A 14674-nucleotide genomic window follows, 5' to 3' on the forward strand; every position below is an offset into this window, starting at 1 on the left:
GGGCCACAGTGGCAGAACGACCCGGGCCACACTGGCAGGACGTCCCAGGCCACACTGGTAGGTCATCTCGGGCCACACTGGCGGGATGTCCCGGGCCTCACTGGCAGGACGTCCCGGGCCACACTAGCAGGACGTCCCGGGCCACACTGGCAGGACGTCCCGGGCCACACTGGCAGAACGTCCCGGGCCACACTGGCAGGACGTCCCGGGCCACACTGGCAGGACGTCCCGGGCCACACTGGCAGGGCGTCCCGGGCCACACTGGCTGGGCGTCCCAGGGCCACACTGGCAGGGTGTCCCGGGCCACACTGGCAGGACGTCCCGGGCCACACTAGCAGAACGTCCCGGGCCACACTGGCGGAACGACCCGGGCCACACTGGCAGGACGTCCCGGGCCACACTTGCAGGACGTCCCAGGCCACACTGGTAGGTTTTCTCGGGCCACACTGGCAGGATGTCCCGGGCCTGACTGGCAGGACTTCCCGGGCCACACTGGCAGGACGTCCAGGGCCACACTGGCAGAACGTCCCGGGCCACACTGGCAGGACGTCCCGGGCCACACTGGCAGGACGTCCCGGTCCACACTGGCAGGACGTCCCAGGCCACACTGGCAGGGCGTCCCGGGCCACACTGTCTGGGCGTCCCAGGGCCACACTGGCAGGGTGTCCCGGGCCACACTGGCAGGACGTCCCAGGCCACACTGGTAGGTTTTCTCGGGCCACACTGGCAGGATGTCCCGGGCCTGACTGGCAGGACTTCCCGGGCCACACTGGCAGGACGTCCCGGGCCACACTGGCAGGACTTCCCGGGCCATACTGGCAGGACGTCCCGGGCCACACTGGCAGGACGTCCTGGGCCACACTTGCAGGACATCCCGGGACACACTGGTTGGTCGTCTCGGGCCACACTGGCAGGGTGTCCCGGGGCACACTGGCAGGGTGTCCCGGGGCACACTGGCAGGACGTCCCGGGCCACACTGGCAGGACGTCCCGGGCCACACTGGCAGGACGTCCCGGGCCACACTGGCAGGACGTCCCGGGCCACACTGGCAGGACGTCCCGGGCCACACTGGCAGGACGTCCAGAATCACACTGGTAGGTCGTCCCGGGCCACATTGGTAGGTCGTCCCGGGCCACGCTGGCAGGGCATCCCGTGGCCACACTGGCAGGACGTCCCGGGCCATACTGGCAGGACGTCACGGGCCACACTGGCAGGACGTCCCGGGCCACACTGGCAGGACGTCCCGGGCCACACTGGCAGGACGTCCAGGATCACACTGGTAGGTCGTCCCGGGCCACATTGGTAGGTCGTCCCGGGCCACGCTGGCAGGGCATCCCGAGGCCACACTGGCAGGACGTCCCGGGCCATACTGGCAGGACATCCCGGGCCACACTGGCAGGACGTCCCGGGCCACACTGGCAGGTCGTCCCGGGCCACGCTTGCAGGGCATCCCGAGGCCACACTGGCAGGGTGTCCCGGGCCAAACTTGCAGGTTGTCCCGGGCCACACTGGCAGGGCGTCCCGGGCCACACTGGCATAGTGTCCCAGCCGGGCCACACTGGGAGAACATCCCGGGCCACACTGGGAGAACGTCCCTGGCCACACTGGCAGGGTGTCCCGGGCCACACTGGCAGGGTGTCCCGGGCCACACTGGCAGAACGTCCCGGGCCACACTGGCAGGACGTCCCGGGCCACACTGGCAGGACGTCCCGGGCCACACTGGCATGGTGTCCCGGCCGGGCCACACTGGCAGGTCGTCCCGGGCCACACTGGCAGGGCGTTTCGGGCCACACTGGCAGATCGTCCCACGCCACATTGGCAGGGTGTCCCGGGGCACAGTGGCAGGGCGTCCCGGGCCACACTGGCAGGGTGTCCCGGGCCACACTGGCAGGGTGTCCCGGGCCACACTGGCAGGACGTCCCGGGCCACACTTTCAGGGCGTCCCGGGCCACACTGGCAGGTTGTCCCGGGCCACACTGGCAGGGTGTCCCGGGGCCACACTGGCAAGGCGTCACGGGCCACACTGGGATGGTGTCCCGGCCGGGCCACACTGGCAGGACGTGCCGGGCCACACTGGCAGGACGTCCCGGGCCACACTGGCAGGTCGTCCCGGGCCACACTGGCATGGTGTCCCGGCCGGGCCACACTGGCAGGACGTCCCGGGCCACACTGGCAGAACGTCCCGGGCCACACTGGCAGGGTGTCCCGGGCCACACTGGCAGGACGTCCCGGGCCACACTAGCAGGACTTCCCGGGCCACTCTGGCAGGACGTCCCGGGCCACACTGGCAGGACGTCCCAGGCCACACTAGCAGAACGTCCCGGGCCACACTGACAGGGTGTCCCGGGCCACAGTGGCAGAACGACCCGGGCCACACTGGCAGGACGTCCCAGGCCACACTGGTAGGTCATCTCGGGCCACACTGGCGGGATGTCCCGGGCCTCACTGGCAGGACGTCCCATCCCACACTAGCAGGACGTCCCGGGCCACACTGGCAGGACGTCCCGGGCCACACTGGCAGAACGTCACGGGCCACACTGGCAGGACGTCCCGGGCCACACTGGCAGGACGTCCCGGGCCACACTGGCAGGGCCTCCCGGGCCACACTGGCTGGGCGTCCCAGGGCCACACTGGCAGGGTGTCCCGGGCCACACTGGCAGGACGTCCCGGGCCACACTAGCAGAACGTCCCGGGCCACACTGGCGGAACGACCCGGGCCACACTGGCAGGACGTCCCGGGCCACACTTGCAGGACGTCCCAGGCCACACTGGTAGGTTTTCTCGGGCCACACTGGCAGGATGTCCCGGGCCTGACTGGCAGGACTTCCCGGGCCACACTGGCAGGACGTCCCGGGCCACACTGGCAGGACGTCCCGGGCCACACTGGCAGAACGTCCCGGGCCACACTGGCAGGACGTCCCGGGCCACACTGGCAGGACGTCCCGGGCCACACTGGCAGGACGTCCCGGGCCACACTGGCAGGACGTCAAGGGTCACACTGGTAGGTCGTCCCGGGCCACACTGGCAGGACGTCAAGGGTCACACTGGTAGGTTGTCCCGGGCCACACTGGCAGGACGTCAATGGTCACACTGGTAGGTCGTCCCGGGCCACACTGGCAGGACGTCAAGGGTCACACTGGTAGGTTGTCCCGGGCCACACTGGCAGGACGTCCAGGGTCACACTGGTAGGTCGTCCCGGGCCACATTGGCAGGACGTCCAGGGTCACACTGGCAGGGCGTCCCGGGCCACACTGGTAGGTGTGTATCTCCTTAAAGTATCCCCTTAAAGAATAGAGAATGGGTGATTCTGTGTCGTCATCGATGCCGCATTTTTACATTATCCTAATTCTGTTTATACAAAAGTCTAGTGTTTCAATTTAATAAAAGAGTGTTCAATAAGACTGAATATAATTACTAACACCAAAATATAGCTTGATGGGACACGAAGACAAGAGAAGTGATGCTGCCAATTGTGGAGGGGGCCAGTGAAACATTGTGTGATCATTGTAAGCCCTTATGTCAACAGTACAGGGCAAAATGTTAATTTTGTTATTAACTTGTTACTAAGGATGAAGAACCTTAGATATATATGTGTTGTGTATATATTAATGACTAGTGTCATTTCTGTTTAAGTGCCAGCATTCTGGTCCTTGTAATTTTATGGTTATGTTTGTATGTAATTATATGTCAGCAGTTTAGGTATATGTGTATTGTTGGAGATAGGAAAAAATATTACAGACTATTTTACCTATGCTATGATGCGATTATAATGTATATGTTGGAGAAGTGTTGTGAGTCAAGTCGGGGAAAATTTTTAATTTAGTTCATCTTGTGTATGATGAACTTATTGGATGAATTTTTAGTTGTACACATATGGTGGGTGCATCCTCCAGGTCCTTCTACCAATGAAACCATTGCAATGATGCATATGGGGACATATGCGTGTTTAAGGAGGGGAGTGTTGTAATCCACAAGTTAGTAGGGATTATTAGCTAGAGGATCATTACTACAACACTTAACGAATGATGATTGGAAGTACATGTTAAGTACACAGACTATGGATCACATATCTAAGAAAGGTCAAAGGGATTAAGACCGCAGCTATTAGCCAAACTAATTATTCCTGGAAAAAGGACTCAGGCTTCTAGGAACAAGGTTACCGCTTCTAGGGATAAGGTTAATCGGATTATACCTTCCTTGAGAGGCGTGGTGAAATGTTTGAGGCCAGGGCGGACTGGAGCCAGTCTTGTTGTGGGAGTGGAACTGGCAAGTCCTCCGAGGTCTCCGTTTGTGGCAGCAGCGAAGTGTAGCAGACAGCTATGCGAGAGCCTGATGTGATCTTAGTGACCAAGTTAAGTCTGCAGTATGTGAGTATTGAATGAAAGACTAACCGGGTGTGGAGCATTGTAGTAATCATTCCGTATTAGGGACTTAGGTGGAAGTTACGAGTGCAAGTGGTGACCGTGGAGGTCAAGTGGTCTATGGGTATTGGAAGTGTATTTACCTAATAGAGTATGTTAATATGTTATTATTTGTCAGAGTCTATTCTTTGTAATTAAATGACAAAACCCGACGGCCTTTAAATACCTTCCATATGTTCACTCATTGTGTTCCAGTACAAACCTAGTGGTACGCCTCAAGGGTCTGGTGTGTGTAGAAGTACACGGGGGTAGTAACGGTTGCTGAGGCAAGGTGTTATGTGTTGTGTAATCGCTGTGTTCGGAATGAACCGGGGTTCAGCCTCACGACAGGGTGTGTGTGTGGTGTGGAAAAAAAGTAGTTAGTATACAGTTGATTGACAGTTGAGAGGCGGGCCGAAAGAGCAAAGCTCAACCCCCGCAAACAGAACTAGGAACTAGGTGAATACACACACACGCGCACACACACACACACACACACGCACACACCCAACACACCACACCCCCCCACACACACACCACACACACACCCCACACACACACCCCACACACAAACACCTCCCCCCCCACACACACACAAACACACAACCCCACCACACCACACCCCCCACACACACCCCACACACACACACACACACACACCCCACACACACACACACACACACCACACACACACACACATACAAACCCCACACACACAAACCCCCCCCCCCCCACACACACACACAAACACCCCCCTACACCACCCCCCCACCCACACATACACCGTCCTATCATGAGGCCAGATAAGGAAACAATGATGCATGGCGCAACAATCACCGTGTCAGTTCCCACCATTGTTGGAAATAAGTGGACATGATAAAATGCAGTTGTAGCATGCAAACTTCAAAGCAAATCATTGACGTGTTAAACATAAATAATATTATTTATAACAATAATACACTGTTTACATGGTACATCATTTTAATATTTGTTTTATACCTAAACACGTGGAGGGTTTAATAAGTATACATTAAGACACTCGCGGACACATGGCTGCATCACGTCATGAAAAAATGGTCTTTATTATTTTTTATGCGGCTTTTCTCATTGTTTACCTTGGTCTTTGTCTCAGCCTCTCTCTCTCTCTCGATATTTTCCTTATCTCTGCCCCTCCGTGGTGCCTCCTTGCCGTGGTGAGGGGCTCACGTACACCTCCCTGGGACCGGTGTGGGTTGCCTGTGCCCCCTCTCCTGCCCCCTCATTGGGTGGTGTACGTGCAGAAGGGCACCATGTAGGGGCCTTGTGAGCCATCGGACCACCCGGTGGAGGGGTCGCCTGTGAGGGGCCGCCCTGAGTGGATGGTTGGGTGTCCAGGCTGGGGCAATAGGGGGACTGGGGTCTTAGCACCAGTGTGGGAGAATGAACGAAGTAGTAGGACTCCCCTGTTGAAAAGGGGGAGCACCGCTGAGGACGACACACCCTTCCTGCACTAGCCCACGCTCGGCCTCCCTCGCTGCCCTGGTAGGTGGTATCCCTTGGTTCCAGGTCCCATCTCTTTTGTTTGGTTTGCTGTATGGATAACGACTTGCCTTCTATTACCCAGGCTCATGGGGTGGGCGACCAGGCCCCTGAGTCAGACCGTCCTGGAAGACCGGGATCTGAAGCCCCCGCTACGGGACCCAGTTTAGGCCCCGACTGGACTCTTCCTCCCTGCTCCCCTCCCTCCTCTGTGGTTGGGTCGAGCCCCAAGCCTGCTGTGGTGACCGGCTAGTCCCCTTGCACGGCTCCATCCTTTGTGACTACTGCACCTTTCGACCCGTCTCTCTCTAAGGGTTCTCATCGCCGTCCCCGCCATGGCCGCTCTCGTATGCTCCCTTCCCATCCTACTTCGTTCCATGCTTTGTTTGGTCCTGATACGTGGACTAAATACTTTGACCTCCTACCTTTGGATTCAACTCCTCCTGATGATTTTTCCCTTCATAGGCATCTTGTCGATTCCGTGGATGCCTCTATCACCTTCAACCCCACTCGTCTTTGTACCCGTGTCGTTGCTGCTCCTTCTCAGGATGCAGCCACCCGCTTGGCCGCCTTATCCTGCCTTGGTGAGACCCCTGTTCGGGTCTCGAAGAACGCCCGATTGAATGCCAGTGTTGGCACTGTTCTCCTCCCGCACCATGTTGCAACCGGTGTTAGGGATCTCAAGGACTGCCACGAGGATATCAAGCATATCCTCGAGGCTCAGGGTCATTCTGTACTCCAGGTGGATATATTTACTCGTCCCCCTCGTGGTCATCGTCGTCTGCCCCCTTAGGGTTGTGAAGGTTACCTTTGATGGTAGGTCCCTTCCGCCCTCTGTCATTCTTGCTGGTGTCAGATGCTCCGTTCAGGAATATATTCCCTCTCCGAGGCTCTGCGGTAAGTGCTGGAGGTTTGGGCATGGTACCCTCAAATGCTCTAGTCCTGTCTCTCTCTGTCCCCTGTGTGGAAGCGAGGGTCACTCTAAGTTAGAGTGCACTTCTTCCCAGGCCCGCTGCCTCAATTGCGGCGAGGCCCACCCTACTTTCTCCCGTGCATGAATTCGCTACAAACTTGAGGCGGCTGTCCTCAGATTGAAGCACCGAGACCGTTTGTCTTTTCCTGAGGCTCGGCGGCAAGTTCATCGTCTCCTCTCTTTCGCCGGTGTCTCCTATGCTCGCGTGGTGCGCTCTTCCTCTCCTCGTCCTTCCCGCCTTCCTCAGTCTCACAACCGTTTCCGAGCCTTAGACCCGGACACACCCACCACCACCTCCTCTGTTTCCTCTCCTTCTAGTCCTCCTTCCCGTCCTTCTCCTCCGTCTCCTGGCTCTCCACGCCGCCTGACTGTGCGGGCCGACGTCCATCGCTCTCCTGATGGTTGTGTTGCTCGCTCTCGATCTTCTTCTCCTATCGAGACACTGGAGTCTGTTGCCCAGTACGTTGCTGCTGGGACGCCTGTATCTTTGAGTCAGAAGCGGAAACCTGGCTCCTCTCCTTCCTCCTCCCCTGTCGGTAAGAAAGCTTCGCTTTCTTCTTCACCCCCTCTCTCTGATTTTATCATTCCCTCCCCTCCTGCTTCGGTGGTGGTGCCCCCTGTTCCTACTGTGGGGGTTTCTTTAGCCCCTGGTTCCATCTCGGTTACTGCCCTTGCTGAGGTTCGCTCCCCTCTTTCTGCCCCCCCTCCTCCCCTTCCTTCTCCTCCAGACCCTGCTCGTCCATCTTTGATCCGTCCTCCTGCTTCTTGCCCTTCTTCTTTACTCAGTTTACCCATGCCCCCTAACCCTGACTTCGCTGACCCTGATCCTGACTCTGTGCTTTTTTAGCATGCTGTGTTCCTTCTTCACCTTTGTTTCTTCTTTGCTCTCTGTTGCTCTCCTCTCTCTCTTTGCTGATGTCTTTTCTCCAGTGGAACATCCGTGGATTTTACGCCAATTTCCTTGACCTCCAACTTCTGATTTCACAATTTTCGCCCCTTTGTGTCTGTCTCCAGGAGCCGATGCTTGGTTCTCGTCCTGGTAGCTTCCGTGGCTATTCTTTTCTCTCCCATCCCCCAGCTGTAGCTGGGGTCCATAATTCTTCTGCTCTCTTGATTCGTTCCGATGTTCCCTGTGTCCCCTTACTTTTTTCCTCGCCTCTCCACTGTTCTGCCACCCGTATCTTTGTGCGTAGATGGTACACGGTTTGTTCTCTTTATCTACCCCCCACTGTCCCACTTTCTCTTCCCGATCTTAAACACTTCCTAGACACCTTGCCGGAGCCTGTGCTCCTGCTGGGTGATTTCAGTTGTCGTCATGCCCTTTGGGGTGATGTGCTGACAAACACCCGGGGTCGCCTCCTTGAACCTTTCATCCTCTCTTCTTCCCTGTCCCTTCTTAATTCTGGTGAGCCCACTCATTTGGACTCTCGGACTCGCTCCCTTTCTTGTCTCGATCTTTCTCTGTGCTCGTCATCCCTTTCCTTAGATTTCGGGTGGCGAGTCCTTGATGACCTCCATGGCAGTGACCATTTTCCTATCCTTGTCACTTTTTTCTCCTTTCGCCCTCCTCTCTCCTTCCCTAGGTGGCGGTTTGCCGAGGCTGAGTGGCGCCTCTTTACTCTCCGTGCTACTATTTCCGACCTCTCCGTTTTACCTCTCCCTCGCGCCCTCCTTCTTTTTCATGACACTGTCTTTGACGCTGCCCTCCACTCTATTTCTCGCTCTTCCTCTCGGGGAACGCGGAAGTGCGTTCCCTGGTGGAGTATGGACTGTGCTCGGGCTGTCCGCTGTAAGCGTGCAGCCTGGAAGAGACAACGCCACCGGCAGACGGTTGAGTCTCTTCTTTTGTTTCGGAAGACGAGTGCGGTGGCCCGTAGGACCATCCGTGCGGCTGAACGTGCTTGCTGGGAGTCTTATGTCTCCACCGTTACGTCCGAAACTCCTCTTCCACTGGTCTGGAAGCGTATCCGCAAGATTGCCGGTAAGTTCGTTCCCGATGTCTCACCGGTCCTTCGCCTTCATGGTACTCTTGTGGCGGACCCGTTGCAGGTTGCGACCGAACTGGGTTCCCATTTCTCCTCTGTTAGTTCTGGTTCTCATCTTCCCCAATCCTTCCTTCTTCGTAAGCCTCTCCTTGAATCTCGTCCTTTAAATTTCTGTACTTATCTTCACCTTCCCTATAATGATCCCTCTCTCTTTCTGAACTTCAATCTGCCCTAGCCCTTTGTGGTTCTACGGCAGCGGGCTCCGATGGCATTCATTATGAAATGCTTCGCCATCTCCCTCCGTGCACGTCTCAGTATTTACTGAGTCTGTACAATCGGGTTTGGGAGTCGTCGTCAATCCCTGAAGACTGGCTCGATGCTGTTGTCCTCCCTGTTCGGAAACCAGGGTCTCTCGGGTCATCCCCCAAGGACTTCCGCCCTATTGCTCTCACGAGTTGTGTCTGCAAGCTCTTTGAACGTATGGTCAACGTTCGTTTGATGTGGTTCTTAGAGCACTATGGCCACCTCTCCCCTTCTCAATTTGGTTTTCGCAAGTGCAGCAGCACGACAGATGTCCTGGTGAACTTGGAGGTCTATATCCATACTGCTTTTGCTGCGAAGACCTCCGTTGTTGCCGTCCTTTTTGACCTGGAAAAGGCTTACGACACTACCTGGCGGTATCATATTCTGTCTCAACTTCATTCTTTTGGCCTTCGTGGGAACCTCCCTCTCTTCCTCCGGAGCTTCCTCTCTCGTCGTTCCTTTCGTGTGCGGCTTAGTACTGCTCTCTCTGCCCCCTTTTCAGCAGTATGAGGGTGTACCCCAGGGTAGTGTTCTGAGCACTACTCTTTTTCTAGTTGTCCTCAACGGTCTTCTTTCCTCTCTTCCTTCTGGCGTCTTCTCTGCTCTCTATGTTGATGATCTTACCCTTTGCTGTCGGGGTGATGATTCCCCTCTCCTTCAACAGCGGCTTCAACTTGCGATTGATGCCGTGTCGCCTTGGGCCACCGATCATGGCTTCAAGTTCTCTGCGTCTAAGACTTGTGCTATGACTTTTACTCGAAAGCATGTCGTTCTTCGTCCCTCTTTGTCGCTTTATGGTCATCCCATTGTGTACAGGGATTCCGCGAAGCTTTTGGGGTTAGTCTTTGACACTCGTTTGTCTTGGTCAGCCCATATCTCTTACCTCCGAGTTCAATGCTCTAAGGCCCTTAACCTCCTTAAGGTTTTGTCCCATACTTCTTGGGGAGCGGATAGGCGCACGCTCCTCTATTTGCACTCCTCTCTCATCCTGTCTAAACTCGATTATGGTTGCCCTGCATACTCTTCTGCTTCTCCTTCTACTCTTCGCCGTCTTGATGCTTTGCACCATACTGGGTTGCGTCTCAGCTCTGGTGCCTTTCGTTCGACTCCCACCCTTAGTTTGTATGTTGACACTGGCTTTCTCTCTCTTCAGGACCGCCGTGATCGCTACTGTCTTCGCTATCTTGCGCGGTCCTTCCAACATCCTTCCTCTCGCCTCTGTCGTGCATTGACTTTTCCTCCTCATGTGGTTCCTGTTCCTCTTCATTGTCTGTCCTTCATTGTCTGTCCTCTGTTCCTCTTCACTTTCTGTCCGGTTATCTCGCTTACAGGATTCTCTTTCTGTTCATATTTCTAATGTTTCTCCTCGTATTGTTCCTTCCTTACCTCCGTGGAGAGTCCCCCTTCCCAAGTTTGTACGTCCTTGACTTGTATTACTAAAGCCTTTACCCCTCCTACTATTCTGAAAAGCCTCTTCCTTGAGCACTTTTCTTCGCACTCCCACTCTATTTCCATCTTCACTGATGGGTCTAAGTCTGTGGACGGTGTGGGCTACTCTGTTGTTTTTCCTGACCGTACTTATATGTGTCGCCTCCCTTCAGAGGCTAGCGTCTTTACGGCAGAACTTTATGCTATTCTCTATGCTCTTCGTCTCTTGCTTTCTCATTCTCATTCCTCCTTTGTGGTTGTAGTGTATTCTCGTAGTGCCCTCATGGCTCTAGGGTCCTTTAATCCTGTCCATCCGGTGGTCATCGAGATTCAACATTGGCTGTTTCTTATTTCTAGTAAATTTAAATCAGTAGAGTTTTGCTGGGTTCCCAGCCATATTGATGTTTCTTTCAATGAGCGTGCGGATGCTGCCGCTAAGGAAGCTATCCGTTCTTGTTCCATCTCCCGTAAAAGTATTCCTTATTCCGACTTTTATCCTGTTATTCATTCTTCCATTCTTGCCCGTTGGCAGGGTTGTTGGTCCTCTGTGGTTGGTAACAAGCTGCTTACTCTAAAACGTAGTGTCCCCGTGGCCTTCCTCCTACCACCGTACCCGGCGGTGGGAAACTGCTTTGGCACGGCTGCGGGTTTGTCATACCCGCTTAACCCACGGTCACTTAATGGAGCGCCGCCCTGCTCCTTATTGTCCGAATTGCGTTGTCCCTCTTACAGTTGTGCATATACTTGTTGAATGTCCTGACTTCCAGGACGAGCGCGTGTCTTGCTTTCCGACCGTCCCTCACGGTCACTTGACCCTCGATAGAATTCTAGATGAATCGGATACTTTTGATATCGTTTGCCTTATGCATTTTTGTTCTCGTATTGGCATTCTTGGTGATATTTAGCGCCCTCTGATTATTTCGCACTTTGATGGTGCTACATAGCCTTCCCGGTTTGGTGCCTTCTTTTGATAATTACCTTACCTTCCTTATCTCTGTATTTCTCTTCCAGTCTCTCCTTCATAGCTTCTTTCTCTCTATTTAACAATGGACAGGGGTTAAATTGTACAAGAATGATCATATATGACTCGTGTAAGACAGAACAAGTGACTCCAAGGGATCAACAGAAGGCCTGTTGGGCCTTGTGAAGCAGCTCTTGTTAATATCAAACCACACTCTTTAGTGCGCTTGTCCGACCACTCTCTTTAGTGTGCTTGTCCGACCACTCTCTTTAGTGTGCTTGTCCGACCACTCTCTTTAGTGTGCTTGTCCGACCACTCTCTTTAGTGCGCTTGTCCGACCACTCTCTTTAGTGTGCTTGTCCGACCACTCTCTTTAGTGCGCTTGTCCGACCACTCTCTTTAGTGTGCTTGTCCGACCACTCTCTTTAGTGCGCTTGTCCGACCACTCTCTTTAGTGTGCTTGTCCGACCACTCTCTTTAGTGTGCTTGTCCGACCACTCTCTTTAGTGTGCTTGTCCGACCACTCTCTTTAGTGCGCTTGTCCAACCACTCTCTTTAGTGTGTTTGTCCGACCACTCTCTTTAGTGTGCTTGTCCGACCACTCTCTTAAGAGTGCTTATCCGACCACTCTCTTTAGTGTGCTTGTCCGACCACTCTCTTTAGTGTCCTTGTCCGACAACACACTCGTGCGTTTGTCCGACCACAATCTCGTGGGCTAGTCCGACAAGGTGAGTGTATGGGTGAGTGTATGAGTGCATCGATGAGCATTTGGGTGGGTAAGTGAATATGGAATAGAGAATGGGTGTGTTATCAAGCAATATACAATTTAGTTCGTTACATTAACAACAGTTTTAAATGGTGACTAACAGCACCGGAATCTTGAAATGCGTAGTTATTGGTGAATGTGTCTTGGATATATTTTGAGTATTCTTTACATTTCCGATGTTTCAGAACACCAGTAGTATATATGCAGTCATATGACTGAAACTAGTGAGTCCTTATAACGTATATTTATATAATATGTCTAATCAACAAATTCTCAGTACAAATTGTGTTGAGAGATGAGTATACAGATGTTCGGCCACTCAGGCTTGAGACTATTTACACAATTTTTGGCAGTTTGATGAACACATTCTTTATGAGCACTGCATGAGCCTGAATGGTCGAGCATTAGCTCTTGGACCCCAGCTTTCCAGCCACCGGTCGTTATTTGTAATGTCAACAGACCAATTTTTATATCTGCTTTGGAACTTCACTTGTACAACCTGTTTCTCAAGTTCATTCCGTTTCTCAACTATTGTACTATAAAAAAAACGATGTGTATGGCTCACTCATTTCTAAAGCTTCCATTCATGCCGTTTGGTACACCAATGAATTGCTATTCATTGTGAATATATCCTCTTTTTCCACTATGTCAATCCCCATATGTATTTTATGATTTTATCATGTCTCCTTAATCTTTCCTCCCACTTGTGCTGGACGGTAGAGCATCGGTCTCGCTTCCTGCAGGTTGGGGTTCAATTCCCGACCGTCCAAGTGGTTGGGCACCATTCCTTCCCCCCGTCCCATAGCAAATCCTTATCCTGACCTCTTCCCAGTGCTATACAGTCGTAATTGTTTGGCGCTTTTCCCCCTTCTCTTCCTCTAGAAAAGAGTCGCCAGGTCTTGCTCGTTCTGTTACAACCTCACTCGTGTGCCCGGTAAGTCCACTACGGGCTCACAATAGTCCGTGCTACTTGGAACCCTTTGTTCCGAGTAGCTGAATCATAAACAACAACAAGAACTTGCTCATTCAGTCTTTTTGTATACCCCATCCCTCGCAGTCTGAAACTAGCCTCGTTTCTAACCTCAATAACATTTAATTTTTATTTTAGGGGGAAGGGGTCTTTACTAGGTCTTTGAAGGGGTCTTTGTCTACTCTAGAACACGTCTCACGTAGGCGGTGATCTGAATGCCTCCTTATTTAGGTTTCTGAATGATGTTTTGACTGTAGAGATTGATGTGTTATTCACTTCATGCCTCTGGAGTTAGGCTTGATATTATGTCCACTCGCGGGTCTTTATTTAGTAGTTACAGGGGAGGTAGTTTTCACTCCATCGTCAACTGTCCTTTTGGTCTCCTGCCGCCTGTTCTCATCTCCATCACTTTGCACTTGCTGGCGTTGAAATCTAGTAACAATTTATCGAATCAACTTTGTAACTTGTGTGTTTGCGTACGTTCGTGCGTGCGTATGTGAGCGCACAGCCCATCCTCCAAAGGTTTCTCAACATCCAGACACTGTCGTACTAAAGTGCCCTTTTCCTAACGTACCAAAGGACCCAAAACAGAAAACGAAACAGTATGAAAATATCGCGAGCCGCTACCATTTTCTAGTACGACAATTTTTGGCCCTTAGGCAGAATATACGTCAAAATGCGACGTACTATTAGGAGAACAGGCTGTTGCACGCGCGTGTGTACCCTGTTGCACGCGCGTGTGTACCCTGTTGCACGCAGGGTCGAGCGTGTGCGTGTACACATCACATTTCTCCAGTGATGTGTCTAACCATTAAGAATATTACTGCGACTTCGTGTACTGATTATTATCACCGCAAGTCTTGATCTCGGTAGATTATGGAGAATTTATCTCGCGTATTATTGTGTAATTTTCGAACTAGCAATGTGCGTGAGTCAGCGTTCACACGCAATTGCACAAATAGCCATGCACCCATTTATGCAAATGTATTGCAATCTGATGCAATGATTATTATGACAATTTTCATCATAATAGATGTTGCAGAATTTATTCTAGATTAATGGTGAGTTTTTTTAATGTGTCCTCGTGTGTGTACTCACCTAGTTGTGCTTGCGGGGGTTAAGCTCTGGCTATTTGGTCCCGCCTCTCAACAGTCAGTCTACTTGTGTACAGATTCCTGAGCTTCTCGAGCTCTATCATATCTACATTTGAAACTGTGCATGAAGTCTGCCTCCACCACATCACTTTTTAGTGCATTCCATTTACTAACTATTCTCACGTTGAAAAAGTTTTTTCTAATGTCTCTGCGCCTCATTTGGGTACTCAGCTTCCACCTGTGTTCCTTGTGCGTGTACCACACGTGTTAAATAAT

The sequence above is a fragment of the Procambarus clarkii genome, chromosome 42, assembly GCF_040958095.1.
Source record: "Procambarus clarkii isolate CNS0578487 chromosome 42, FALCON_Pclarkii_2.0, whole genome shotgun sequence".
Lineage (NCBI taxonomy): Eukaryota > Metazoa > Arthropoda > Malacostraca > Decapoda > Cambaridae > Procambarus > Procambarus clarkii.